Source organism: Hippopotamus amphibius, chromosome 9, assembly GCF_030028045.1.
Source record: "Hippopotamus amphibius kiboko isolate mHipAmp2 chromosome 9, mHipAmp2.hap2, whole genome shotgun sequence".
Lineage (NCBI taxonomy): Eukaryota > Metazoa > Chordata > Mammalia > Artiodactyla > Hippopotamidae > Hippopotamus > Hippopotamus amphibius.
This window is the reverse complement of record NC_080194.1, coordinates 105,002,377-105,029,430: the sequence shown is the minus strand read 5'-3', so window position 1 is coordinate 105,029,430 and position 27,054 is coordinate 105,002,377. Positions and strand designations below refer to the sequence as shown.

General features: G+C 48.1%; 1 protein-coding gene across 8 annotated transcripts in view; it reads right to left on the bottom strand.

Moving 5' to 3' along the window:
* The window catches only part of CUX1 (cut like homeobox 1), a 354,634-nt gene that overhangs the window by 188,805 nt on the left and 138,775 nt on the right, over positions 1-27,054 (bottom strand). The gene's annotated exons all lie outside the window — the stretch shown is intronic.

Below are 27,054 nucleotides of genomic sequence, written 5' to 3'. Positions count from 1 at the left end.
ATAAATAATGCCAACTATGCCCCCATATTTAAATGAGCTCACTTAAGAATACCACTAGGCTTCATTTCCTCTGAGTCCTGGTTATATACACCTCATTTTGACTGTGCTATGGACTAAATTTTTTGCTGGTGTCAGTCAAAGATAATTTGCTTAGAATAAAATAGGATAGAATAATTTAGGTTTGATTTGTTGGTACCTGAAATGGATTTGGGTCACCATCCTGCATTTTTGCTGTTACTTTTGAGCACTATTCATGGGAGATAAATATATTTTGAATCCATGTCTGATACAGTCACTGGAAATTTTATCCCAAGGCACTGGTACCCATTTCAGAACCTGCGAACATTTTATTTTATTTTATTTAAAATGATGCACAACATGGTGATTATAGTCAACAATACTGTATTATAAACTTTAAAGTTGCTAGGAGACTAGATCTTAACTGTTCTCATCATAAAAAGAATGCTAACGTGTGACGTGATAGAGGTGTTAGCTAATCCTACTATGGCAATCATATTGTAATATATAAATGTATCAAACCAACATGTGGTACACCTCAAACTCATACAATCTTACATGTCAACTATACCTCAATTTTTAAAAGACAGAAAAAAATGACGTAATTTAGAAGGTGCTTCAAGCACTTTAAAAGGACTTGAATAAGGCAACACCTCCTTTACTAAGGTCTGGGGCATATAAAGTGTTTACTGAGCCTGATGTATGTGCCAGACCAGGCCCGGAAGTCTGGGCCAAGACCTAAGCATCTACCTTTTTTCTACCTTTTTTGGAAGCTCTGAGGCTGATGTAGACACCCAAGTGAAACTGACGAGCATTAGTAAAGGTGTACCAATCCAGCCATAGCACAGGGAGAAGGTAAAACATTATTTCAGAAAAGGAGCCCCTGTGCTGTGGGAGAGTGTAAGAGGAAGGATAAATTCAGATTAAAGAGATGACTGGCAGTGTCGCAGAGGAAGCTGCATCTGAGCTGGGAAGGCAGGTAGGATCTTTGTGGGGGCCAAGGAGAGGGGTGGGGGATAACCCTCGGCCTCGCCCCCTCTGGAACACTGAGGCTCTCTACGTAGCTCCGGCTCCAGGCCAGCTCAGGCTGTGTGTACACACGGGCTCGCTTGCCGTCTGCTCTTTTGGTAACTGCCTGGCTGACAGCACGTTGTGTTTCTTTAGCCAAGAACCCAAATCAAAGGGGCCTTCATCCCACGTTCTGAATCCAGCTCGAGACCACAGCAGACGGCTCTGCAGCATTAGGAAGAATGACGGCTCCAGGCATCCTGTGCTCCACTGTTCTTTGTGGTTTCCCTCTGGACTGGGGCCTGAAAACCTTTTGGTGTCAGGAAGGCCTTCCAAGAATCTAAGAAAAGCTATTGACTTTCCCCTCAGGGAGAAACTCTGCAAATTATTGCACTGACAGCTTCCTAACGCCTACCTACAGACCCAGGTGCGGCTCCCCTCTTCCAGTCCATGCTGTTCTATACAGTGGCCACCAGCTCTTTATATTCAAATATAACTTAATTAAATTAAAAAAATTGGGCTCCTCAGCTGCAGGAGCCACATTTCAATTGCTCAGTAGCCATGCAAGGCTGGTGGCCACAGCACTGCATGGCAGACACAGCGCATCTCTACCGCTGCAGAGTGACCTACCTACCAGACAGGGCTGTACCATAAGCTCTTTGCCAAACATAACTAACCCACATTGTTCTGTACTGTAACCTTGTGAAAATATTTGCTCAAGAGGAATTATAATTTCCCCTTTGATTACACATTTTCCTATAGGTTCCATCCTTAAAGGCGACTTCCTTGGAGAAGTCCTTTTGTTCCTCCATTGGGTCACTTTTCTCTCTTTTTACACCAGACTCAATGGCAAAAAATAATCAAACTCTTTGCCAGCCTCTTATTAAATAAATAAGGCTGTCTGTGGTAGGCACAGCAATGGCCCCCAAAATATCCACATCCTCATTCCCAGAACCTGGAACTCTGTTAGGTTAGACGGTAAAAGGAACTTGGCAGGTGTGATTAGGTTAGGGGCCTTGAGTAGGGGAGAGGATCCTGGATTATCCAGGTGAGCTGTTGTAATTGCAATGGTCCTCATGAAGCAGGTAAGAGTCAGAGGGGACGTGAGAAGGAAGCGGAGGTCAGACGATGGAGGGTACACCTTCTCCCCGGAGCCTCTACAGGAACACAACTCTGCCCAGTAAAACCCACTCTGGACTCTGACCTCCAGTGCTGTCAGATGACAAGTTTCTGTTGTTTCTAGCCACCAAGTCTGGTAGTTTGTTACGGCTGCAATAGGAAACTAATACACTAACTCATTTAGACCACTGTGCTTTTTGACAACACAGAGGATAAGATATAACACCGAACAGGACAGTGAGGGGCAAGAAGCTGCAAAGGGTGAAGACCAATGGAGGAAAGATTACGGGCTGGCCCCAGGCAGGGTCAGTAAAGCCTCTGTTTTCATCACGAGGAATAAGCCTGGCTTCTTTGAGAGAAACTGGGCCACTGCAGGTGACAACTTGGGAGGTGTACACACAGGGAGCTCACTGTGTCCCTGGGAGGGGGTGACCCGGCCTGGACTCTCTGCAGAGGGGGCGTGAAAGCCAAAAGAGCCCCCAGGACTCGGGGAGGGGGGCAGTCCCCTTGCCTCCTCCAGGGAGGGACAAGCAGGCAGCATGACTGCACTGAGCTACTTTGGTCACCAACTGCAAACACAAGATGATGGATGGAGTTTGTTGTTTGTGTTCCCTAAAGGCTGAGTGTGATGAAGGCGATTCGTTCATGAGGTGTCACTGCACCCCTGGGGTCCACACTAACCACAGCTGAGGGGTAAAGAGCACTAGCACTGTGCCCTCACTTGCAGAGGGGTGTGGTGAATCTTCATCTCAAAAGGCCACAGACCCACATTAATCTAATTTAAAAATAAGACGTGGACAGGTCAAGGGCAAGAACCACCACGCGCTGCTTGTCTCCCAACAGCTGACGGGAAGCTGTGAGCTTTGGGTGGCCCTTGGCTTCCCAGGGAGCCACAGCTGAGACCCTGGTTCACCCGCAGGTGGTCTGGGAGCCCTGGGGGTGGGCCGAGGGCCTGCCTTGCTCCATCGGACAGCTGGTAGCACCTGATGGCCCTTAGGCTCTGACAGCCCTTGGGCTCTTGAAAGGGGGACCCCCTTAAGGCTTCCAACACGCCTGGACTGGATCCTGCAGAACCGGAAGCAGCCAGGCTCTGCTGTCAGGCATGGGATACGCTCCCTGTCTCCCCCACGCAGAGCCCATGAAGGCAGCTGTGATCCCAGTCAGGAACACAGCCTCCGCCTTCCAGGCTGCGGGCTGCTTGCCGGCAGGGCATGACCCCCCACCCCCAACCCCCAGCATCCAACATGGGGCTGGGGGATATTCTGCTGAGGAAACCTAGGGACAAGGGGTCTCAAATCCAGAAGGTTGGACTACGGAAGCTGGTTACAGTCTACAACAGGGCCCTTATCCCAGAGAGGCCCCACTCCCCACACCGCACAGCGGGGAGGGCTGCAGGGCAGCCTGGGCTTGGTGCACAAGTCACCCTCTGAGGCTCATGGACCAGTCAGCAGGAAGGCCAGGAGCATTAACCTCTGTTGCCTCTGCCTAGAATGGGCCTGTCACACAGAGGGGGAACTCAGAGGACGTGGAATGGGTGCACGAGTGAATAAATTAAAGAGCAAACAATCTCTCAACGTGTGTTAGAACGGGGCAAGTGAGAGACTGCCCTGCCTGGATGTGAGCCCTTGAGGCTGGGCTCCGTTTCCCAGGCCAGCGCCGCCAACACAAACAGAGTACCAGCCACCTGTGTGACTGAAAACGTTCTATAGCTACATTCAAAATGCACAAAGAAACAAAGGAAATCAACTTTAGTTTCACTTCACCCAATATATCCAAAATGTTATCATTTCCTAGGTAATCAATATAAAAATTATTAACAAGATAGTTTACATTCTCTGTTGGTATTAAGTCTTTGAGACTGGCGGTGCATTTCTTCAGTTTTCCATTTGGACTGGCTGCATGTCAAGTGGGCCCTCGTAGCTGCACGTGGCCGGCGGCCACCATGTCAGGTAGCTGGGGGCTAAGAGGTGCACTACTGGGTCAGGGCTCTCCTGCAGGAGACGGTCAAGTCTGGGGAGCCTCCCCACCGAGACAGCCAGAGGAAGAGGTGAAAGACCAAGAATCAAGAAAAGCAGAAGAGTTGCGAGAGCACAGGTCAAGAGGAGGCAGTTTCCAGAAGGAAAAGGTACTGCTATCAAATGTTGCTACAGACGCCAGGCCTGGGAACACCATTGGGTCGAACATCCAGGCAGTGCTAAGCGCAGCTGAGTAGAATTGGGGGCTGGAAACCAACCTGTGAGAGGCTGAGGAAGAGGCTGCAGTGAGTGTGAGGAGCAAGAAGAAGGGAGACAGGGTTTGGGGAGCCCCGCAGGGAAGGGGATCTCGGGAGGAAGTTAATGACAGCATTTGCAAGTGTCTAAGTGGGTGAGGGGCTTCAGATACACTATGTTCATTTGCTTTTCACAGTAACTCTGCCAACCGAAGGGACTGGTACCCACACATCACAGACAAGGATGCCTGAGACTTAGAAAAGGAAGATTTGTCCAAGGTTGCACAGCGGGAACTCAGGATGTGAACCCAGAGCTCTCTCCAAGGCCCACACAACACGGAGATTTTGTAAAGGAATTCATCACCTTAGCCAGGTGTGATGCAGGGATGACAACACAGGGGCCACCTGGACAGCAACACTGTAGGGGGCACACATGGACCACTCGAAAGGCTTATAATGGGCCTGAACTCAGAGGGGAAATGGCGAAGTTGCATGGGGTCATGGAATGTGAGAGCTGGTGGGACCAAGGCATTTGAGACCCTATGAAGAGAGGAGGAGGGAGAGCTTGGAGGCAGGTACCCAGGAACCCTGGCGCTCAACCCACAAAACAATGCCTCTTACTAGGCTCACCCTGGGCCCATGGCAAGCCCCTCCAACCTGGCACAGGGCCAGCCTCATGAGAACACCAGCTTTGAGAAGCTCAGGAGATGGCAAAAGTATTTCTAGAGCACTCCAGGATGGCGCAAGAGCCATACCTCTCATAATGATGGTAAATAAACTGGTCTCAGCTCTCCCTGGTCTTAACCAGCCCAATATAAAAAATCGTGTCTTTGGGCATAATTGTGCCTCACGACAGACCTGCTAAAATAACCTGTTCAGATATTAAAGCTGGGTGTGTGTGCTTGTACTCAAGCACACACATCTATTTGAAGATAGCTGGAGAGAAAAAAGGCCCTAAATATTCACACCCATATACACACGAAGTGATGTACTTCGAATCACCAGCTAAAAGAATCACCCATTCCCATTTTATTTTGGGCAGCCTGAGAAATTCCTTATCCAGTGCTGCTACCTCCAAATATTACCTGGTTTAGTACAAACTAAGGACCCAGAACTGAGGATGCTGACTTCCGACCCGTGGACCACAGAGCGGTTAGTGAGGACATGACATGATGCACTGTCCTTTTAGAAGAGAGCGCCCTTTGCTGTCTGGACAGCACCAGAAACTACAAATGCTGCCACCCCTGGTCAGTGCAGGGGACCACGTGCCCTTCTCTGCAACCGCAAACGGCAAAAAAGGGGTCCAGGCCAATCAAAACCACACTGGCGTGAATGAGAATTAGGAAATTAACACAAGGTCAAAAAACTTAAATTTAGAGTCACCACACTTAATTCAGCGCCAGGTTTTTCAGTGCTGTTTCAAATTTTCTTCAATTCTGTATCATTTACTGAGCAGAAAGCAGCAAACATCTTAACACATAGAGAGTGACGCCCTCGATATTATTAATATCGATGTGTGTTGGCAAAGCCAGAGTACTACATTGCAACCTTCTCTCCCTTGAGCACTTTGCAAATAATAAGTGATGTTTATGGAGAGGTGCTCTATGTGAAAAGGATTTTCATCGTTCTCCAAACCACTGATTCACAACTCATTTTTTAGATCAGAAAACTGAACGGCAAAATGCTATTGAGGAATTTTCTATCTAATGACTATTGTTGGAGAAACCATTCTGATTTGAAAGCAAAACACAAATAAAACTATGAAATCACCACACAGTATTCAGTCGCACCTGTGAGGTGCCAATGAGCGACAAAAAACGCACTCTCTGAACCCAGATGGTCTGAATCTTTCTGCCCATTTTGAGTGCTTGGGTGGTCTCTGGAAGGCTCTGTTCCCTCTTTGGGGCTTGGCACTCCTAACACCCATGAGACTTCTCGCGTCCACACTGAAACACGATGCCAGGGCTGGCATCACAGAATCTCCTACCGTGGATTCAAAGCTGGTGGCCACCCGGGCCCACCTCTGAGTCTTGGAAAGAATGGTGCCCAGGACATGGTTGTTTAGGTTTGAAAGGACAAGCAGATGAAGGGGAGCAGCCAGGCTTCACGTGTAAACAAAAAGAGGCTATGAATTCCAAATGCATGTTCCGGGAGTTCCCTGGTTGTCCAGTGGTTAGGACTTGGCGCTCTCACTGCCAGGGCCCAGGTTCAATCCCTGGTGGGGGAACTAAGATCCCACAAGCCACGCAGCACAGGAAAAAAAAAAAAAAAAGCATATTCCAGGCCATAAAATGATCTCTATTTCCAGAAGAGTCTAAAGTCCAGATTTTCCAAGATGTTCTACTCAATTTACAACACCCTTTTCCCCTTTCCTCTTTGCTTCTCTGTGATTCAGGTGTGTTTCTCTGGAACACCTCTGCCTACATTGGAGGCTCCGGCTGTCTGACTGCATCTCAGTGGCAACTTGTCCTCTGTGGCACAGACCAGGAGTGGGGTCCTGTTTTCTTCAGTGACAACTGGGTCTCTACCCAAAAGCCCTGGGGATAGAGTAGAGGGTACCTGTTAAAGACTCCCTTCTGCAGCTCCCACAGGGTTGCCAGCACACCTGCCCTGGTGCGGGTGCAGCAGCTGTTAGGGACCCAGCCCTGCAGCATCCGCAGAAGTGGCTTCATCCCTCTGGTCTTCGTTTCAGAACCACCTCGGCCAGGGGTAACTCTCAGCCTCCCCACTCCCCTGGCCTTAGCTCACATTTCCTTCACTGTGTTCAGGTGGGGAAGGAGTTTGTTGACAGGGGCCAGGCAAAAATATAAGTCTGGCCAGCATTTAAAACCCTAGGAAATGCTTATACATGAGGAGGTTCCATGCAACACACCCGCCTGGGGCTGAAAATATCTCCAAATGAGTTCACTAATCCCTCTGCGCTACTCAGGCCTCAGAATAAGGACATTCTGATTTGAAAATGCTTTAGATGTTTATTTAAAGGAAATCATTATATAATATAGCCTATTTCACTAAGTTTGATACCATCAAATGTAAGAGGTACTGGTTTTTTTTTATGCCACACCAAGGGGAAAAAATGCTGCTTATTCAACTGTGATGTCACTGATTTTCATCCTAGCTCTGATTCTGAAGATGGTGAAATGTGTAAGAGTGTATGTATTGTAATTGACAAAATACGACCACAAAATGAACTAAAGTTAAAATAGGTCCCAGGTTGTTTTTATTTTTAAACAACGTGGCCTATATTTTAGGTAGTGCAACCATGTTTTTAAAAAAGGGATCTTGTCTTTTAGAGATACATACTAAAATATTTATGGGTGAAATATGATTTTGGTTTCAAAATAATTTAATGGGGAGGAGTAATGGGGAGAATAAGGATGACACGTGTGTGTTGATGGGTGGATGATATAATAATGGAGGATGGGACACGGGGTTCATTGTGTTCTTTACCTTGTCTTGTGTATGTCTGAAATATAAAAGGTTTTCAAAACGCTGTATTTCACTCTGAGACACGCGAAGCCTTCAGCGGACCAATCACATAGAACAGGCACAGAGAGAATTATGAGACTCTTAAATTACTCTTAAATTACAAGCAAACAACTAGTTAGCTGTCGCCTTCATCAGGTTAACCTGGAAATCTAGGGTTGTCTGGTCCAATCTCCTGCCCAAGGTAGGAGACCTGGGACTTCCTTAGTGGTGCAGTGGTTAAGAATCTGCCTGCCAATGCTGGGGACATGGGTTCCAACCCTGGTTCGGGAAGATCCCACATGCCATGGAGCAACTAAGCCCGTGCACCAGAACTACTGAGCCTGTGCTCTAGAGCCCATGAGCCACAACTATTGAGTCTCTGTGCCACAACTACTGAAGCCCACGCGCCTAGAACCTGTGCAGTGCAACAAGAGAAGCCACCACAATGAGAAGCCCCTGCACTGCAACGAAGAGTAGCCTCTGCTCTCTGCAACCAGAGAAAGCCTGAGTGCAGCAACAAAGACCCAACACAGCCAATCAATCAATACATACATACATAAATAAATAAATTTATTTATTTAATAAAAAAAAGGTTGGAGACTTGTGGTGTCCTCGCCACATGGCTCACCTTCCCCCAAGGCCACTCTGTCCCTCCTGGGACAGTCCTGGTGCAAGATTGTGCCTCATTGTGGAATCAAGAGCTTTCAAATACAGGCTTCAGGCACCACCTATCGAATGCGGACATTCAGAGAGAAGCTCTCCTGAGCACAAATGATTTTACTACTAGTAGCAGTTTGTTGGTAAATAATTCACTTTAAAAAAAAAATCATATTCGTGGTGATTGCACTGTCACTGACTTGCTTAATAATGCATTTTCTTAGAGGGAGATCAGAGAAGCAGTTCCCCACACTCCTGGGTCGACCAGGGGACTGAGGACAGCTGAGCCTTCCTCTCCCAGGCCTAGTGATAGAGCTCAGCTCTCCTTCTGGCCCCACAGGTATCTGAGGGCCCCGCTCATCTCCTTCCAACACCTTCCTCTGTGCCCCGTCTTCTCTCTGGACCAAGCGCCACTCTCCCTGCTCCCGTGTGACAGACCTCAGCACAGCCCTCCTGCCCGGGGTCCTCGCTCTAGGGTCTCGTGTCCCTCCCCCGTTCAGAACAGAAGGCATTGCTCCAGGTCCCCGTCTGCGTCTCTAATGCCATTTACTCCCATGTCTTGTGTTCTACGAGGAGCACCTAAAAAGCCCTCAGTCATGTTGGAACAAAGTTCTAGAGAAGAAGAAAGGAATGGACCCTCGTAATGGCCACTGACAATACCCACTACACCTCCCAGTAACCTCAGCAACCCCAGAATAAAGGTTCTAAAGATCTTTAAAAAATACGAAATACAAATACTCAGATTCTAGACGCTAGATATACAGATTACACAGATGTCTGATTGGGGCAATTTTAATGAAATAATTTCTTTTTTTTTTGAAATACAATAAACTGCATATATTTAAAATGTACAATTTGACTTTTTTTTTCTTATTAGTAGTGTATATATGGCAATCCCAATCTCCCAATTCATCCCCCCCCCCCGCCCCTGCCCCACTGCTTTCCCCACTTGGTGTCCATATGTTTGTTCTCTACACCTGTGTCTCTATTTCTGCCTTGCAAACCGGTTGACTTGTACCATTTTTCTATATTCAGCACATATGTGTTAATACACGATATTTGTTTTTCTCTTTCTGACACACTTCACTCTGTATGACAGTCTCTAGGTCCATCCATGTCTCTACAAATGTCCTAATTTGAATGAAATAATTTCTTTTTAAATCAAGAAATTTCTGTATGAAGTGTTTTCCTAAAGAAAAATGCAAATAAGTTTAATTTCAGAAATGGGGTCCACCATTTATAAACATATTAAAACAGAGTAAACACAACATTAGATAAGATATAAGTACTGCAGTTTAGCAAAAGCACAACTTTGCTAAAAAGTAACAGCAAGTTGGTGATTTTTTACAATCAAGATATTTAATCAGGGCTTCCTAGGTGGCGCAGTGGTTAAGAATCTGCCTGCCAATGCAGAGGTCATTGGTTCGATCCCAGCTCCAGGAAGATCCCACATGGCGTGGAGCAACTAAGCCCATGTGCCAAAAAAAAAAAAAAAAAAAAAAAAGATATTTAATCAAACTGAAATGAGAAAATGACTCCCTCTCCACAACTTACAGCCAAAACACTGAAGACATATTGTTCAAAGGCATCTAGCTACTGATTCTTTATTCTAATGTCCAGGGATTCTAAAATACACTGATGATGGCTAAATCACCCTTATTAATAAAGAAAAACCTACCAGTGTATCAATACTCATGTCTTATTGACTGTAATATAACAATCTTTCTTACTGATAAGCCATCTCTTCTAAAAATAACATCTCTGCATACTTGTCAAACGTATTTTCACAAGGTCCTGATGGCACCAATGAGAGAATTATAATTATCTGTAAGAGAGGGATTGTTCTTGGTACTTATTTCCCTGGATGTCACTGAAGATGTTTGGAATTCTCTCTTTATTGTGTACGCAACAGACCAAGTATGGAGTTTTTCAGGCAAGACAATATATACTATATGATGCAGAGATTGCAGAACTTAACTTAAAAATGAAGTTCAGTGAAAAGCGAAGTTTCCCTTTGTCCCAGGATCTTGAAACCTTCGCTTCCCATCTCATCATCTGAAGATGAGTCACGCAGCTATCAATGGAGCACCCTACTTCTGGTTACTTTTATAGATGAACACATACTCCTTCCAGTCTTTGTGATAGAAAAGAGTAATTTTAAATGGCATTTAAGCTGAAGTGTTAAATAAAAAATATCTTTCTATACAACAGCAGACAGTATGTTCTGGCAATTTCTCAAAGATTTTAGTTCACAGATTTGAGAAAATTCCATTAGCTTTAATTATTTATCAGCAGTCAATTTAGATTACTGTTCTTGACCTATTTTTACAGTGTATGGGCCACCCAGCAATGAAATAAATGAATAGTCCTTTTCTACAATGGTTGATTTTTCTGAGATAATAGAAATTGAGTTTAAAGAAGGAATGAAACCCCAAACATGTAATTACCACAATATATAACCTGTCATGCTGCCTTTGTAGCTGGATAAAAAGCACATCTTTGTGAGTTTTTTGGTTATTAAATAAGATTATCTTGAAAGGGATAAACTCACTCATGCTATAATTTCTTCCCATTTAAATTTCTTTGCTCCATTTAAAACATGTTCTGTATCTCGGCAGAAAGGCTCTAATACTGATGGATGTGCCTTCAGCGCTGTGCCTAATAAAACTGCATAATGGGAAGGTCTGGCTTTGTGGAACTAAGCGGAGAGGAGCCTGTGCAGGGCTTGAGTGGAAGGTTCCTGGGGCTGAGTGGCGAGGGCCAGCTGAGGGCACCTGCAGAGGACAGAGACCCAAGAAGCCAGGCAGAGTGGAGGACCCCTGAGCTCCTGGGTGACCACAAGTGGTGGTCTTCTTTAGCAAGACTCGTTTGGTGATGGAAAATGACAGGTTTATCAGATCGGCGATGCCCAAACCTGGCCCTAAGGTGACTGAAGGCTGAGGATGGTGCCTGGGACACAGATTCAAGACGCATGGAGGCTATGGTTTGAAGGTAGCACGTGGCGGCAGCTCCGTGGTACGGGAGAGCCTGAACACCCCTAACAGAGGGGTCTGGGATCCCTAGATGTCTCAGACCCTTCCAGGGGTCCATGAGGTCAGAACTATTTTTGCTGTTTTCCTGTTCCACTCTCATTCTCACAGAGTTGTACAGTGGTGTTTTCCAGACATTGCGTCACATGTGATGACGTCATCACCCTGAAGTGACGGCACAGGCGTTTGTGATTTCTTGTGCTTTAAACTCATCTCAGTTTCAATCTTTAACATGGTTACTACTGATAGATATGTACATGGACACAAAATCTCTCTGGAATCCTCAGTATTAAGAGACCAAAATATGTGAGAAATGGCAGCTTTAAGGTTTCGGTCTCGGAGTGGAGAATTCCTCATTGTCCAGAGGTCAGGGCTGTGGGTCTCCTGATGACTTGCTGGTGTCCCTTGAGGCAGCTGGGACAGCCAGCTGCCTCTGGGCACCGGAACCCGCCCCCGCATCTCACAGTATCTGGCTCTCCCGGCCTGGGCTGGCATCACCCTGCTGGTGGCACAGGGACTTCCTGCAGGACTCTTGTTGGCCAGGAGTTCAGTGGTGGGGCCAGGAAGGAGGCCACCTCAGGTTCCTCTAATTCTCTAATTATGTCTGATTTATCTTTAGATCTGATTTCAAAATATTCTTCCAAGTCCCTTTCTGAAAAAATGCTCGTGTCTAAACCTTGAGTTTTATTTCAGAACCTTGAAAATACTGCTGTGATTTGTCTACGTATCTACACATCAATAGGTTTTGAGTTTGTCAAAGAGAAGAACCACGTATTATACAGGTAATCTATTATAAAATCATTTGAACATTTACTCCATGTAGTGAATGAGCTAGTCATGGTCCCTGCCCTCCTGGGGCTTAACTCCTAGTGCAAATGATGAACCAAGTCTAGACAGGTGCCCAGAAGACTGTCGAGGGGCCGTATACAGCCTGACTTAATGCCATGGATGGTGCCAGGCCCAAAGGAGACACTCGTGAATACTTGTGGATTGAATGAATGAACAAAAGATGCTCTTCCCAGACTCACCACCAAGCTGTCCCTTCGTGGGACCTGCTGCAAAGGGGATCCACATGCTAGCCAGGATGTACCCGAGGAGTCTTTTTACCCTGGGACTCTCTGAAAGTAACCAGGAAGTGTGACTCCCACTTCCCCACACATCCGCACTGTCATTTACTCCAGATCTTTGGCCCTGCTGACATTTAGACAAATGGGCTCTTTTGGATTAGAACACAGATTAAGCCTTCAGTTTAGTGCTTCTACTTCTAGGAATTTATCCATCAGGAAGACCAGAGATACAGGCAGAGATCGATGCACGAGAATGCTTAGCATGTGTTTGGAAGAGAGAAAAACCAGAAATAATGTAGGTGTCAACAGTAGGGGGTTACTTATTAAATAAACTTCAGTAAAGTAACACAGTGGCAGCAAAATTATTTTTCAAAGGACAGCTAATACCATGGAATAATGCACATGACTGCCATCTGTTCAACAAATATCTGTCAGGTAAATGTTATAGGCCCCCAGGCACTGTTACAGGTGCTCCTTCAATCATGAGCAAAACCAGTGGGTCCCTGCACCTCATGGGGCTCCTGTCTAGCAGGGGGAGGGACGTTAGTCACTGACCACCCACCAGAATGCACTCCATGTCATCAGCACTGTGAAGAGGAGGCGCGTGGTGCTGGGAGTATGTTTATGCAGCCAACCTGGCTGGGACAGCAGGCACTTCCTGCAGAACGGAGGAAGGGGCGCCTGAGCCCAGACCTGGAGGATGATTAGGGGTTAAATAGAGGGAAAGAGGGGAAAAGAAGCCACAAACTACAAGGTAGGTTTATAGTATGACCCCCACATTGTAAAAATGACAAACTTACATCTGTACGTGTTTGGAAAAGGATGGCGAGATCTACGTCAAAGTTAAACAGTAGATGAATGGGATTATGGCTTATTTTTCACTTCTTTGGCTTTAAATAAATTGTATCCTTTTAACCTCAAAAGCATTCATTTGAAAATTAACAATGGGGATTGAGTGATAGTTCAAAAAAGTAAGATGACTTTAAGATTTACAGAGCAACTGCGTTATTCCCCTGCAGCTCCCCAATGGCAGAATCCCTGGACACAGAGACGTCCACGTGGCCAAGCAAACAGCCAGGCGTTATTTCAGCCTGTGCACTGCCTACAAAGAAAATAAATACGGTACCTGCTAATGCACGGCTAAACTAGACATATTTCTCCAAAGGAGAATTATTTTATAAGTACAATAAATATTAGCAGGAAACCTACAGGTCTACCATGTTTTACATTTTTTTTCATTTACATAAAATACTATGATTGGGGGAAAACCATGCTATGTACAGCATAATCTCTATTGTTTTAACATATGTAATATTTATGAACCAAAAAAGATTAGAAAGATCTAAAGCAACAATGCTAACATTTATGTCTTGGATTACAGGTGATTTATTACTATCTTCTTTATGCTATATGCAAATTTCTGTAATGAACATTCATTCCTTTTGTAATCAGAAGATGAAGTCTCAGATCTCAGACAATACTGGGGACACTTAAAACATCATCTCAAACCAACACCAAAGGGGCAGGGACAGCCACCCTCCCCACCCCCCAGATCCCAGACTCAGCAGGCAAATGATAAAAAAAGGACAGATTTTGCCAAGGGGATAGAAAAGATTTAAAATCAGATCTCACATAGGATGGATAAACAATAAGGTCCTATTGTACAGCATGGAGAACTATATTCAATATTCTATAATAAACCATAATGGAAAAGAATTTTAAAAAAGAACATATATATATATACACACATATATGTATATCACTTTGCTGTACAGCAGAAATTAACACAACATTGTAAATCAACCATATTTCAATTAAAAAAAAATCAGATCTCAAACCTACTCCTTCCCAGTTCTGATCTCAGTTTTCTTTGTTTCCCCACCCAAAGGACCTTACTTCAAGTTTATTCATCACTTGTGTGCAACTAGCTTACCTAAAATTAAGCTGCATGGAAAAGATACACCTTTGTCTTGGCTTAATAATCAGTACATATTGTTTATTAATATTTACTCGCTTCATAGAGCTGCTCAGAGGAATAATTAATAATAAACGATGGAAAAATCTACTTGCAGATGCAGAACACACTGTAAATGCTTTTTCAGACACTCACTCAAACACACACATGGAAACAGAGGCAGGATCCTTCAGACACAGGGTCCTGTGCTTTAGCAGCAGAAGAAGGTTCCTAGTGACCCCCGGGGCAACCAGAAGGCCCTAGAGATGAGGGATCCAAACAGGGATCTCATAATTTTTAGATGCATTTTCTTTTTTTGGAAAATACTACAGAGCCATGGGCATATGAAATGCAGACCATAATTTCTTAATTTCTAAATGGAATTATTTATATCGTATGGCTGAAAACCAAGTCGAAGAAACACGTGACTCAGTGGCAACTAGGGAATTTAAACCTTTGGAATCAGACTTATGTTTAAAGATGCTTCGAGGCTTCCCAAGGGATTACCCCAACCTAGCAACTGAGGAGAAACAAAAGCTTCAGAGCAAAGAGAGTCTCCCTGGGGGTTCCTGGCCCACATGCACTTCGGAATCCCGGATGGCCGGCTAGCATGCTCCAGGGAGGGGACCCAACTTCACTCTAGCAGAGGAAGTCCACTCAAGGGCACCAAGGAAGTGCCTCCTTGGTTTCACCCAAGCTTCTCCAGCAGGCCCGCAGAGACCCCAGAGGTCAGGGATGAGGGTTATGATGCCCAGCGAGGGCGGGGAGGAAAGGTGAGTTCCCATCCTGCTGATAAAGCTGTGGCCTCAAGGCCTGAAGAAGAATTCATCCATTGACTCCCCCTCTGGTCAGTCTGCACAGCCTGAGGACCCTGTCCAAAAAAACATCTTCCTGGTCTGATGTGTACACCTAACTTTGTGGTTCCTAAGCACGTGTGTCATTTCAAAATTAGCACACTTCACAGGAAATCCTGGATGGGACAGGGTGGCCGTGTTGTGGGGACGGATGGATACCCATTGTCCCTCACGCTTGCTCTTTGGGATGCTGTAACGTAGCTTCTACAGGCGCGGGAGCAGCAACCCACTGGCAAGTCCAGGAAGGTCAGGCTCGTCCGGGTCTGCTGCCTGGAACGGTGCTGCAGGCCTGAATGGCAGGAACCAGGCACAGCTCGGAAACCGCTGGGCTTGAAGGAGGCACAGGCCTAGGTTCTCATTTGTAATCCTGTCCCTGGAAATGGAGCCACGAATTACATCTACCTCCATTAACAGATGACAGCAAGAAGGGTGTGTCCATGAGCAATTCAGCCAAAAAAAACCCAGACCCCTCCATTACTGGCATGCAAGGGAGAGCTGCTGCTGTGCGAACCTGGGTCTACAGAAAATCTACAGAAAATTGCTAACGCTTAGAGAGTGGTTCAGCTTTGGTAAACAAATGGCTTTCACATACTTTTGGAATTCCTCTTTCTCAGGCCTGTTACCAAATACTAACTTTTACCCAGTTGTGGAATTTTCTTTTGAATACACAGCATCGCTTCTTTGTAGTGAAACAACTCAGGAAAGAGATACAGTTTAACACATTCTATATCTCTTGGCTGGAGCTGTTAGTCCTGCTGATGAATCATTGAGAAGTCCATAAATGCCAAGAGCATCTGCTCGGACTTCTTTTATTACCAAATATGGCAAATATACATCTATTTATCTCCCAGCATCTCAAGTTGAGCTTCGGCGTTTTTCTTACCTTATTATTGTTCTTAAAAATTTCTCTTGGGCTTCCCTGGTGGCGCAGTGGTTAAGAATCTGCCTGCCAATGCAGGGGACACGGGTTCGATCCCTGCTCCAGGAAGATCCCACATGCCGCAGAGCAACTAAGCCCGTGTGCCACAACTATTGAGCCTGTGCTTTAGAGTCTGTGAGCCACAACTATTGAGCCCACAGGCCGCAACTACTGAAGCCCATGTGCCTAAAGCCTGTGCTCCACAACAAGAGAAGCCACGGCAACGAGGAGCCCGTGCACCGCAAAGAAGAGTAGCCCCTGCTTGCTGCAACTAGAGAAAGCCCGTGTGCAGCAACAGAAGACCCAACACAGCTAATAAACAAACAAATAAATAAATTTATTAAAAAAGAAAAATTTCTCTTAATCTACAGCTCAGCCACACAAGACAGTACTTCCAGTGGCAGTTCTGACGTAACCCCAGGCTGGGGTTGTTGTGTTTTGTTTTCTTGTTTTGTTTTGTTTTGGTATGAGGGCAGAATGTTTTACACTGGTAAATATTTGAGGTAGATCAAAGTACCTAGATATTTATATTCTTGCTACATCTTAGCTGAACAACATGGGGCTATAAGGATTTCCTGAGAATTTAACCTCCTCCAAGGAATCGTGCTTCTCATCACACATTCAGGAATCAGTTGAGAAACAGTGGTTGGTGCTGAGTTTTTTTGGACATATTCCTTAAAGAGAGAAATATCAAAAATATCAAAAATATTTTCAGGCTTCTAAAAGCTGGCTGTGGGGAAATTCCATGACTGGCTAAGAGTTTAAGAATTCTCTAGGGGAATGCTTCCTGCATGCATTCGTTCACTCACACAATAAACGTGTACTGAGAGTAAAGCTTATGGAGACGCAAAGAGGAATGGCCCCAGGCTGTCCCCCCCCCACCCAAGGACAGAGTAGGAGCAGGACATATGGGAAGGAGGGGATAAGAGTGCTCCAGGTTTCAGAGAGAGATGGGTTTGCGAGTGCAAAGTCTTTAGACATAACCTTTAAAAGAAGCTGAAGGTCCACAAAAGAGAAGTGAAGAAAACTGGCTGTAGGGCATGGGGTTCAAAGATTTAGGTGCCCAACCTGAGGCTGGAAAGATTCGCCTGCTAGATGTGCACAGGAGCCTAAGACATGTGACTCCATTCTATCAGGTAGCTCCTTGAGATGCTATGTAAACAAAAGGTGTCTGATGGGAATGTTCATTTTCCTGAGGACTGCTGGAAGGTCCGTTTATAAAAAACAAATCATGCAAAACCAACATGATGGTAACCTATGCTTAAAACTTAACGTGGTGAAATTATTTTGGAAGACCCCTTAGAAGAGTCCTTTCTAGAGACTTCCAAAATTACTGCTAATAAAATATGTATTTCAAATACAAGTGTCTGGGCAAAATAATAAAAAATCCCCCATCGAATGAGGGGGCATAACTCAGTCTCCTGCCCTGACCAGGTACCAGCTCCACATGGCAGTTCCTTCCCAGACGGGGTTAATGGAAGCAGGCACAGGAGGTCGTATCTGACTCCCAAATACCAGCGCCATCCTCAGAAAACGTCAGACCTTTCCAGAAAGGCATTTCTTTCTGGTGGTCTTGGGGGAAGAGTTCAGGGAAATGAGTGGTTTCTGCAGGACAGGGGATCATGGAATCAATTGCCCTCCTCCAAATGTCCCCTCCACGTCATGCCTGGGCTCGCAGGTGCTCTAATGCACCTGCTCTGATGGACCTCTTGGGATTCTTTCTTTATGGTATGAGGCTGTTACCCAGTTCCCCCATCGTGGAAGCAATGCTACAAGAACAATTGGCACTGTTGGATCTACTATAAAATGATATAAACAGAGAGGGCTTCTAGACAAAACATCCTTTTGAGAGGTTACAGAAATAAAGTTCAATAAATTAAAATATAATACATGCCTTGGGCCCAGCAATGTAAACTGACAGTGTCTGACTGGCACCTTCTGGAAGAGTCCTTGGGTTAGCAAGTCACTGGGGTCCACACACATGACCCCCCACCGCCCCAAGAGCTCCACCAGTGCTTCACCGGGGCCTCTTTTGGACACACTTTTCATGTAGATATGCACACACATATGCACAAACACAAAGACACACGCCAACAAACCAACCACCCCATCTCTGTCTCCGTCCTCTTACAGACTACAAGCTCCCCTGGGTGTAGCCTTGTAAACAACAGACGCCCAGTACCCTATTACCTGAACGCAGATTTGATTCAAGAAATGCCACGCACGGTTCAGTCACTCTGTGAAATCTCCCCTTCTTATGTAAGCACGCCTGCAAAGTCATCCTCACAGAAAAATTCAACTTGACCTGGGCTGGAATCTCAGCTCTGCCATTGAATAGCTGAGTGAATTAGGCTGCTTATTAAACCTTCACCTCTCCAAACCTCAGTCTAATCTCCCAGCAGGTAGGAAGGATGTTGCTAGCCTTATGAAAACACTGTCTGGCACACAGCAAGCAGCCTGAAAACATTTCTGAATGAACACAGTAGGTCCTGAATGTGGCTGTTACCATGACAATGGCAATGATGATCGTGACTTTGTTCCTGTCCACACCTGCAAGTCTCAGAGCCCCTGAACCTCTACATCTGTTACCTATATGGTCTGCAAAGTGTACCCTGCTCCAGGGGGCACTCAGGTAGTCTCACCTGATTGACAACAAGAGTGTCATTTCTTCCCGGGCACTTAATCGAGAGCTTGGCATTTACAGGGCGTTCCCTCCAAGCTGCTGACTTCAGGTGGCCAGTGCGCTCTCTTGAACCCCTGGGATCTCAAGCTCTATCCTACCCAGTCCCTCAGGCTGCCAAATGCAGTTCATGGCATCTTCCCCGGGGCTTGGCAGAGAGGGCTTTCCCAAACAGAAATTTCCAGAGGTGATGTCTGCCTGCTAGTTTGTGGCCAGGGAAGGCCGGTTTCCTCCAGTGTCACCCCAAACTCGGTGCCTCGCCCTCCTCCCCCAGATGACGTGGCATGACCTCCCATGACCGTCCTGAAGGCACCTGGCATATCTGTCAGGGAATTCAGCGCTGACAGCAGGGGAGGCTGCTCACCGTGTTTTTTCTTTTTAAGAGGTCCACTGTTCTGATAGTTTCGATCACAGTGATCTTTCATTTTCAAGCTGTCCATGTATGCTGGAGACGCTCCCTTTATGTGTTGTAACATGTACCGAAGAGAGATTAATCTAAGTGAGGCATGCCATTCACGAAGGCTCACTGAAATTATGCCTGCTAATCTTTTAAATGGCAAGAACATTATGTAATACAAAAGGAATCTTAGTAATTCTAAAGCTTTTACCCAACAGAGAAAGTTTAAATTTATAGGAACACACACGAGAGATAAAGAAGTTCAGAAAGGATAGTCGAACTGTGTCCCCCACCCCCAACCCTGGTGTGGAGAAGCAGAACAATCCCATGGTAAGACAGAGGGGCAGAGGGCAGAGGCCAAGGCCTGGCCTGGGTCCTAACTCACTTGAATTTCATTTATGAAAAGAGGCTCGGCTCCCTGGTCTGGACTGAGCAGCCCTGCTGCCCCCGCACCGCCTTTCCGTCACGCACCCTTTAGGGTGATGACACCTGGCCACATCCCCCCAGGCGTGCTCAGGGCACCACTCCTGTGGTCAGCCTGCTGGCAGGCACCATACGGTGCCATCACCTGTCTGCGTTGGAACAGCCCTGCAGGTGCCTGGGATCATCCTCACCGTGTAAAGAGGAAACCTGGGGCTCGGAGAGGCTGTGTTTCACCTGAGGCCATTTGGATATAATGCAGACTTGGGGGCCGGCTGGCGCCAAAGCTGCTGCGCCGCGCTACCTCTGAAGCTGTATTTCACCCGACGCTGCCATGGCCTGGCAGTCCCGCCTGGGCGCTACGACTCGGGTAATCGCTGGACCTGCCAGAGCACACGGCCCAGGGGTTCCCGAGCTGCGTGCTCTGCCCGGCTGTCTGGAACCCTGGCCTCACTCCTGGCCAGTGATGAGCTGCGGGAGTGATCAACCCCCAGTGTGTTTCTGATACGCTGCTTGGGAACCTGAGGCCACCAGGAAAAACTCCCTACAGAGGCCTGCCTGTGCTGAGCCAGGATCTCACACCACTGCCCTGCAGTCTCTACTCTGGAAAAATATTCTCTTCACCTTCGCTGTGCAACGTGATCTTTGCTAAATGTGAGGTTCCTATGTGTACCTTGTCTGACCCTGGGTGAGAACAAGGACCTCGCCCCCAGGAGGGGCACGTTCGGAGCAGAGCAGGAGGAGGGAGCGGGCGTTCAGCGGCCCCCCTGGTGGGGACCGAGAGGCCACTCCAACCGCGGGAGCAGAGCGGCTCGTGGGCCCCACTTCCCCCTCAAAGCTCGCCCTGGGGAAGCAAGCACATCACAACACAGGGTAGGGCAGAAGAAGGGCCCAGGTGAATAAAGTAGAGGCCCCAGGGAGAGGCTTCCCACTTGGTCGGGGAAGGAGGCGAGGAGGGGGCTCGGGAGCCGTGTGGGCTCGGACACTGAGGGAGGGGTGAACGGGAGAGCCGAGGGGGCGACTGGGCCAGTGAGCCCCTGGGGGACTCACACACAGCCTAAGGGGCCAGGCGTCACCACTTGCGGGAAAGCCCACGGGGCTCAGATCAGGGCTGCTCTGGAAGGGGAGCCCGGGAGCAGCTCACAGGATGAGCCAGAGCGGGAGAGGCCAGAGACTAGGATGGCAATTGGGAAATAAATTCTAGGCAAAGGTGGTAAAACCAGAACTGGGGCAGCGGGGATGGAGGGAGAGGAAGGCGGGGTCCTCCAAGACCAGCGAGGGAGGTGGTGTGAGGATAGACAGTGCGGATGGAGTCAGCTCGAAGGTTCCAGCCAGTGTGAGGATCACAGGAGGGGGAGCGGGCCCAGGGCAGCTACAACTATGAGAAAGCTGCTTCTGGAAATCCTAGGAACCAGCAGATTGCCAGGTAGGAAAGTGTGATCTGGAGAAATGAGGCCCTGGGGGTGAGGGGCTCGGAGGCCTGTGGCCAGAGTCCTCAGGGGACGTTCACATGCTAGGAAAGGGTCCGAGGACACAGACACTGAAAGGGACAACAGCATGAGGTCAATGGAAAAGCCAAAGGCCTGGGTGAGGGCATAACCTCAGAGGGAGCAGAAGGGTCAAAAATCAGAGGTTAAGGCTGACCTGACTTATTAATGCAGTTCAGACCGAGGGAGCAAGAGGCTGGGGGATAGAGTCTGTTCCTCTGGAAGGTTAGTAGCAGAGGTGCGGGGCGCGGCCCCAAGGTGGCTCCTGGGGGGCTACTGCCATGATGTGGAGGATGACAACACAATCGAAAAGAGATACATTTCCTGGTGGAAAAGCCGGAAAAACGAAGGTTGCCCTGCAGCCTTGTCTCCCTGCTGCTCAGTGCCCCTGCGCCCCCAGCTCACAGTGGTTTCTTGCCATGGTCGCGGCAGTGATGCCGAATCTGACGCATGGAATGGTTTCATTCCATCTCTGCCACATGCATCTTGTTCCAGATTAAATCAGTTTCTGAAGATGAAGGGCAAAACTCTGAGAACATTATTTTCCCTGAAAAAAATCCCTTCTTCCTGGATTCTAACAGGGGCTGGTGTTCCAGGGCTCCCCTTTAATGCAAGTGTGTCGTGTGTTTAGCCATCAAGAGATTCTAACAAGGCCTCCCTCTGTAAGCAGTAACGAGACAACTGGCCTGGTGGTTAAAAAAAAGGTTACCAACTGGAACCTCTAAAGCTGGTCTAAACCAATGGAGGTGGTCCTGTGTGCCAGTCAACCCCTGCCAGTCTTTTTTCTTCTCCATCCGCAGGTTAAAAGGAGCGATGCTGAAACGAAGCTTAGGTGGCTTTCTTTCTGAAAGGCTCAGCTCCTCCTGGGAAGCTGACTGCTTCCCTAGATCTGAGACTTAAACTCCAGGGCCTTATCTTTCTGAGCTAATCTTCCGTCACCTCCCCCTCTGCAAAAAAAAGATTGCTCTGGCAACACTCACCCACATGTCCACCCTCATTTCTGCCCGTCCTCACTCCCTTTCTCTCTGGGATCTCTGGAGCTGCTCTTTCTTCAGGGAAAGGGCCTAATAGAAGCAGGTTCGAAAAGAAGCATGATCTTTCCAGAAGGCAAAATGATCTATGTACTTCCCACAGGCTGTGCTGGTGACTATCTCCTCGAGCGCCCCCAGCCTCAGCCAGGGGGTGGGTGGGCCAGGGTCCACAGTGGATGGAGTGGAGACGGACCCCAAATGGATGGGGCAGAGCTTTGGGGACCACATAGGCAGGAAAACTACTCAAGAGGAAAGAGGCCAGCAGTCCAGATTCGGGTCTTAAATGAGCCCCGGCTGGATGCAAAGGTGGCTCCAGAGGAGGGGTCTGGGCTGCTTCTCCGAGCCCCAGGGACAGGCATCACTGAGCTTAGAGGAGAACAAAGAGCCAGGAAGGCTGGGGCAGGCAGTGCCTGCAAATGGTCAAAAGAGTCCTCTTTCCAGAAGGAATAGGCAAGCGGTATAGGACGCAGGGCCTGAGGCCAAGAACCAGGAAGAGCGCTCAGGTTTTGGAGGCGAGAATACTGCTGGTAGTAAGGAGCAGTGCAAGGACACACTCATGCGTCCACAGAGTTTTGCACAGGTCCTTCCCGACTCCATCAGAGGCCAAGTTCTTTGTGACACAGGGAAAGTCTGCCAGTGACTTCAGGGTAGAAGCCTCTGCAAAGGAGGGGCATGAGGGGGACACAACCTGCAGAATCCTGCCCCTGACAAGCAGTAGACCCTCTACCCCAGGGGTCGAAAACTGTGAAAACTGCCGAATCCAACTGACTGTCCTGTCGGTATTTTTATGGCCCTTGAGCTAGGAATGGGTTTTTATACTTTCAAATGGTTGCATTTAAAATGAATAGATAAGTATGTACATAATATCCTGATTTTGCCTCTTGGATGGCCAGGCCTAAAATATTTAGTATCTGGCCCTTTAAGAAAAAGTTTGGGGCCCCCATCTATTCCCTCAATCTCTTCCTTTCCTCTGGCTTCGCCACACCCTTGCCACAGGTGTGTGTACCTGTGAGAAGGATGAGCGCGGCTTCACATCCGGGAACTTAGGCCACGTGGACAGAGCCAGACCAGAGCCCACACCAGCCTCATCACTCTCTCCCTGTGGAACCCGGGCAGGCCTCACCCCCCAGCCTCAGTCCCGCCTCCCACCCAATGACTCCAGCTAAAATTTTGCTGTGAACATCATACGAGATGTGGGATATGAATGTATTTTTTAAAAAGCTCAGAAGACTTTGGGGATAAAAGCCTATTGTCATTTGAGGTTATTTATGAGCTGGTTTATCAGCCAAATTTCTTTTCCTTTCTCATAAACGTAGAAGCCTTATGTTCTCTTCCAGTCCACACAAACATAGTGCGCGTGGGGGCCTTGCTCAGCTGACCCGAGCCGTCTACCCCGCATTCTCCGATCCAATTTCACCAGCAGGTCAGGCTGACCTCCCCACTCCTCCCTAGCTGAGCCCATCTCCCCAGGGACAGCTCGCTGGCCCGCACTCTGCCATTTGGAAAAATCTTCCTGACTCCGCGTCCAGACGTATGTGAAAGGAGACAAAGGATTAAGCCGTATTTTTTAGGAAACCCAGACTATCTAGACGTCTTATCCATAAAGCACAGAGCAACTGAGGGAGATGGGTGATTTCTACATCCGAGGTCATTCTGAAACCAGGGGTCGCAATTTAGGTTTAATTTAAGTGACACCGTGGTGACTTTACTACCTAATGAATCCTGATCACTTAATGGAACGGCCTATGACGGACAAGCATGCCACCCTTAGAGTGAGAAATTTGCGGCTTAAAAAGCCTCAGGAGGCCTGACAGAGAGTGGGGCTGGTGCGGAGCCCAAGCCCCTGACCCCGGGGAGGCCCAGCTCTGACCACCAGGGGAGGCCCAATTCTGACCACAAGGGGAGGCCCAGCTCTGACCATGAGGGGAGGCCCAGCTCTGACCACGAGAGCCCCCTCCCTCTGATCCCAGGCCCCTTTTTATACGGCAATCGGGCTGTACTATTTGCAAATACAAGACAGGCAGTCAGCCCCTCTAGGTCACCTTCAGCCCCTCCAGGGCAGCTGAGAAGTTACCTTCTTTATTATTACAGCGTCCCCCAGTCATGGAGTGTGCCAGGCAGTGGGCCAGAGACCCGCCTCCCCCCGGCCCCAGACTGAGAGATGAGAGGGCCGGCTCTGGAGAGTCCCCAGCCAGAAGGGAAGAACTGCAGCCCGGCGGGCAGGCTGTTAACAACACGGGTGCTGCGGCGGGGAGAGGCTGGCTGGCCCAGGGCTGTGCTCAGATCCACAGCGCACCCCCACCTCCCTGGAGGCCCAAAGATACGCTGTGATTCTTTGACAACGAGGAGGCCCATCCCAAAGAACCAAGTAGACCTCGAGTTAGCCTCAAGCAAGGAGGGGACTGAGCTTACAGAGGACTGTGGCCCAACTGCCAGGAGTCCTTGGGCTGGGACAGCCAGCGAAGCCGCCACCTGGAATTCTGCCTGAGCTGCGAAGAGCCAGACGAGACCCCAGACCCCCAAAGGGGCAAGATCTGTGAGGAAACGTGAGGCGGGGTGAGGCACGGAGCAAAGCCTCACGGCTTGTTGGAGCCAGAGGGAAGGCACCAACCCACATCTAACCTAACCCTCACCCCAAGCTCAAGGCCACATGCAGAAGGCGACACCATTCACCATTTTACCTCATTTTATATAACAGTTCTCCGACCACCTTTTTAGTCAAATTTATGTAAATTAATCACACTTTTCCTTTGATACAACCAAAGAATGAGCAGTGATGTCTCAAACTGGAGGACATTCAGTAAAAGAAGTTAAGCCCCTTCTGAGCAGGGCTGAGGTAACTGGTGGCAACTCTCTCCAGGAGGAAGGAGTGGATTTTGCTCCGCACACACTTACTGAGGTCTGCTGTGCGTCCCCCCACGGACAGGAAGACCGCCTGCCTCTACAGCTGGAGCTCCACAAAGAGGATAAACACGCAAATCACGACAACAGAGTGTGACACGGGCAAAACAGGAGCACATCCAAGACATGGGGCTAAGAGGAGGGCAGGCCTCAAAACACACCTGGGCTGCTCCAGAGCTTCACCGACTAGGTCACCTCCTGCATGAAGCCCACCCAACCACCTCATGGAGGACTGAGGGCTGGCCCTGGGTCCCCAACACCCAAGGCACCCTGTTTCCAGGGCCAAGACCCCCCTGAGAGGCCCCTGCAGGCTGGGCCAAGGCTTGCTGATGTTTCTATTCTCAGCACAGGGCCTGGCAAATAGGATGCATTTAATATAGATGTTTATTAAAGAATGTAAAGGTGAAAAAGGGTATTCCGTTCCCCTACTTCCTCCACCGCCCCCTCCCCCCCCATCACAGCTCAATAAACAAGGGCTTTTCAGTTAAAAGACAAGGAACCAAAAACTTAAACATCATTTTGTTCCAGAGAGATCTGCTGGAGCTATTGGGAGTATCTGAGATAAATGCTTACGGAGGCCCTCCCAGCCTGAGCCTGGCAGGTGGGTGGGCTCAGTCATTTTTAAAAGACCCTGAGCTATCCTGTGAATTCTCCAAGTGAAGGTTGCAGGATATTGGACAAAAGTAAATCATGTTTAAAAATGCCCTGCCCTGAATACTGGCGAACCCTCACCCAGCCCGTCAGCATTCCGGGGAACTGCACAGACCCAATCCAATAAACAGTTCGCTAAAGTGCAAACAAACGTTTGCAGGAGGAAGCCAGGTGCACACAGAGCATTGGGGCACGTGCTGCTGTGGCCTCGACGAGCCCACAACCTGCTGATTTCTGGAGGGATCTAATGCATGATGGGGGTGACTATGTCTAACTGGGAATTTTTCTAAGTTCAGCGCAAATGCAATAGACGTTGCTCTCCAGAGAAGAAACTGCTGAAAACTCTTTAGAACCAAAAATGCTATCTCCCATGCAAGGCGGATGAGACAGAAGCAGGGACGAACCGACGTGCTCAGGGAAAACATTTGGAAGCGGTTTCATTGATGAGCTGCCTGCGAGAGAGCCTGCAGACAGAGGCCGATTTCTATTTTAGTGCTAATGTCGGGAAGCGAGCTGCAGACACATGTGTCTCGAGTGAGAGCAGCTGCTTTTCCAAACAGCTCAAAATAGAGACGCTCGAAAACACGCTGCACACACGCAATGCCAACAAGACCAACAGGCCCTGGTTAGGGACAAAGGGTTTCATTTCCTTACCAAACCTAAAAACTTCAAATTCTAGATGGTTTTAAACCCGATCTGACTCGATACATTCATCAGTAATCTTAAACCCGCAGCCCAACCGCTCACGGGAACGGGCAGACCCCGCGGGAAGATTTAATCTCAGAAGTGATCAGGCCGCAGTGAGTGGCCCTGCCACGATGAACACATCACACTCTGTCAGGGGGTCTTCTTGGGCGATTTGTCACAGGCCTCAGTGGAGCAGAAACCACACTCAAGGGCTCTAATTGTGGGGTTTGCTCCGGGAGGGGTGGCAATTCTGCCATCTGGATGCAGCAGACATAAATCAAAGGAAAGCTGGCTCCCAAGTTTGTGTCTTTGCTGGAGAATTGAGATTTCAAAGTGATCTAACATGCTTTCCTCAATAAAGTTCAAAGGGACACATGGAGGCACAACCAGTGGGGGTGGGGAGGGCCCGGGGGAGAGCAGGAGGAGCCGCTTCTCACGTGAGCACAGCCAGGTAATGATGAGGACCCCGAGAACTGGCCCTTCCATCCTGGCAATCAG